Source organism: Phocoena sinus, chromosome 13 (genome assembly GCF_008692025.1).
Source record: "Phocoena sinus isolate mPhoSin1 chromosome 13, mPhoSin1.pri, whole genome shotgun sequence".
Lineage (NCBI taxonomy): Eukaryota > Metazoa > Chordata > Mammalia > Artiodactyla > Phocoenidae > Phocoena > Phocoena sinus.
In genome coordinates, this window is record NC_045775.1 from 65899228 (window position 1) to 65903093 (window position 3866).

The 3866-nt window shown below is 39.1% G+C and overlaps 1 pseudogene; it reads right to left on the reverse strand.

Moving 5' to 3' along the window:
* Window positions 1–317: 317 nt before the first annotated feature.
* Window positions 318–2817, reverse strand: LOC116764044 (annotated as a pseudogene).
* Window positions 2818–3866: the final 1049 nt, after the last annotated feature.

Sequence of the window (3866 nt, forward strand, 5' to 3'; positions counted from 1 at the left end):
TTTTCTAAGTTTTAGAAACTGATAAGCAGGCTGTCCCAAAGAGGGAAGACAGCCGCTTCAGGAAAACCTGCCAGCTCACCAGGATTCACACTACTCTTTAATCACTTCCTATGAACATTTGACTTTAAATAGTTTACCTTGCCTTAACACACACTCTGACTTCCTCTCACAATGTTTAATGAACAATATACTTCCTAAATTAGCTTTCAGAAATGAACAAAACTTGAAACTTAAGACTCTCTCCCCACTTTACAAATGCCAAAAGATCCTATTTTAAGTGCTCTGGTTTACCGTTCTATGGGTAATTATTATTTCCTTCAGGAGGTTTCCAATGTTCTGCTTTTTTGGTATTGAACCGCTGTGTGAACAGCAAAGTGAATACTCCCCAAAATGCTTTTAACACTTCCTTTGGTGGGATCCAGGTCAATAGCCTTCAAGGAGAACTTTTCAGTCTCACCCTTATGACCTGTTTCCCATAGGTGAGATGAGCAGGGATGTGGTCAGTCTTGGATCTCAGTGATTCCATACACCAATGCTCTGCTTCAGGGAGTTTACTTAATAGCATGTATACTTCACCCATCATGCTGTACAAGCTCTATGGGGCAAATTGCCTTGGTATTTTCTGAATTGCTTCCTTGTATACACTAAAAGCATCCTCATAGTGTCCCTGCTCGTAATAGTGTTTCCCCATGTTGTACAGACAGCTGGTTACCGAGCTCTTATGTGTGCATGAGGGTCCCTTAGGTTTTGGAGGGAGATCTCAGAACACTTAAGAAATGTGCATCAGGTTTCTTCTGTCTTTCCTTGGTTCATTAGAATAATACCAATGTTTAAATACGAAGAAGCCAATGTAGGCATGCTCCTGATTGCCAATTTATAATAATGTAGTGCTTCTGCAAACCTGTTGCTCTCTTGTAGAAGTAACCTTACATTATAAAGCATGTCAGCCATGTTGCTTTGGTAGTACAAAGTATTTCTATAGGTGCTTTTAGCTTCAGAAATTTTGCTCTGACTCTTCAGAACATTTCCAAGGTTACTCCATCCTTTATCTAGGTTTATTTTTATCCCTGACCTATATAGTATTTCCTCATTCTGCCAGTCACCATTCCTGATTGCAGTCTTGAGTTCATAGAAAACAATTAATGTAGCTGTAGCATAAAAGATCAAGCTCTTGAGAAACTACTTTTAGACTTTGACATAAAGGGCTCTGGCATCCACTGTAAGGAGGAGGCAGAAGCCAGTACTAGGAATATACAATACTCATTGTGCAATTACAAAGAAGATATAGAAAAACAGGTTTGTGGCAGGAACAAAATGTATTATTAACAAAGATAAAGACAGAACAACAATGCTTTCCATAGAGGCAAGCTGTGTTCTCTGTGATGCATTATTATTTTTAATAAATTTAGTTATTTTATTTTTGGCTGTGTGTGTCTTCATTGTTCCACGTGGGCTTTCTCTAGTTGCAGCAAGCGGGGGCTACTCTTCGTTGTGGTGCACAGGCTTCTCATTGCGGTGGCTTCGCTTGTTGTGGAGCACGGGCTCTAGGTGCACGGGCTTCAGTAGTTGTGTCACGTGGGCTCTAGAGTGCAGGCTCAGCAGTTGTGGTGCAAGGACTTAGTTGCTCCGTGGCATGTGGGATCTTCCCGGACCAGGGCTGGAACCCGTGTCCCCTGCATTGGGGTTTTAATGCCATTTTCTACTTTTGATGCAAAACTGGGCTCAATCTCTGAGTTCCGGTACTCCACATCTGAATGGTAGCTATGCTTATTTACATTCTGCTTGCCTTTTGTTACAAATCTCCTGTCGCATTCTCTTTCTATGCTTGGGCTTTTCAAACCACAGTAGGCATGGAGGAGTCCAGCATAGAAGGCTACAGTGTGTAGGTTTCTCCAATCACAAATTTGTTTTGAGCAGGGGCATGGCATCCATTGACTAATTAAAACTGAGGGCATCTGGGCATAGCAACAGCCAAAGGTTCCTGGTTGGCCAGTAGAAGAAAATGAGCATGCGAGGTAGGAGGTAAGCAAATCAGCAACTGGGTTGTCAAAGCTGGAAAAGCTTAGTGGTTTGTTTCCTATCCAGTATAAACAGACACCAAAAAGGGAGGTTCCCCAGAAAGTTAATAAAGTAATGCTGAGAAAAAGACACAAGTTCTTCCTTTTGTAAATGGTGGGTAAGATCTGTTTCATTTTCAGCCTGTGAACGACAAACATATCATAAACCTCTGAAATTGCAAGGACAGTCACTCCTTGTTCCTTCCACAACACGCTGCATCCTGCCCACAGTACCATGCCCAGGAACCAGCCCCAGGACCTGGCTGAGTAGTTTCTTGTAGAATAGTGTTTAATGTAGCAGACAATGAGAGAAGAAATACTGGCCCCAACATCAGTCCATCTCACAATTCCTGCCACTGCCTCCATGTGAATGGAGTGAGAGAGGAAGAGCAAGCCAGCCATGAAGGTCCAATGTCCATCACAAGGAGTATCTTGGAGAAGTTCCTGAAGAGACCGGTGACTGCCGGGTGCAATAGGACATTGATGAAATGGTAGCTCCAGAGATTCAGCCCCCGACGGCCTGGTTCAAGGGAGAAGAAAGAGTGCAGAGTGGCCAATAGGACTGTGGCTGCCACTATAGATTAGAAGAGTACCCTGAAAATCATTGTAAAAAATGTGGACCCATGGAGTTTCTGGGAGAAAATCCTGATTAGTCTTGATAACACAGCTTTGCTCTTTAACACATTACTATTACCATTCTCCTCCTATCTTTTTGATTATGTACCTCTTTCCAGCTCTCCTTGGCTAGCATCTCCTCCATCTTTTTCTCCAGAATGTGGAGATTTCTCTCCAAGTTCTGCCTCCTGATGTTCTTTCTCTATATACTTTGCATCTCTGTTGTCATCATCTCTGAGAGCTGCAACTCAATAGACGCTTTCTCCATCTGTATTCACTAGTTTTGATATATGAAATTTTCATCATTATTCACTTTTTATTAATTTCTATTGTTTGTTTTTAGCCTATGAGCTATGTAAGAGAATTTTTTCTATGTTTTCAAACATATGGATTTCTTTAATTTTTTTTTCTTTTTGGTATTGATATATATTTCACTTTAATTATGGTCACAAAATATTGTCTGTATGATCTGGATTTTAAAATTTTATTTCATTTGTTGAGACTTTCTTTGTGACCCAGAGTTTGGCTCTGTGAATATCTAATTATTGCTCAAATAATCCATACCCTAATTTTTCTTTTGCTAATATACTGACTTCTGACTGTGGTAATAAGGTTGTGTATGCTTTAAAAAATACTTCTTCTTGTAAATCTGTCAGTTTTTGCTTTATCTATTGTATAGCTATGATGCTAAGTACGCACACGTTCAAAAATATTATATTATCGTAATTACATAATGTCCTTCTTTAGCCTTCTTAAATAATTAAATTCTATTTTATCTAGTATGAATATTGTTATACCAGCTTTCTTCTGGTTAGTGTTTACCTTCCAGCTTCCTTGCCTTCCTTCCTTATTTTCTTATAGGTTTTTATTTTTAACATAACTATAGAGTAAAATATTCTATGAGGCTTGTTATAAAAAACTAGTAAAACCCTGTTTTCCTCCCCCTAGATGAAACAGCTTTAAATTCTTTTAGATGAGTCTTTTAGTATTAATTTCTTTCTCTGCAGTATGTTAATATTTTACTTCTCCATTGTATAATTATCTATTAGTTTCTCATTATGAAGTAATAACAGCAAACATATATAGAACACTTGCTTCTCTATGTACTTTACATATATTATTCATATGATTCTCAAACAGCACTATGCAGGGATCTGGGCAATTGCTGCTTTGTTTTTCCTCTCATAGATTGCC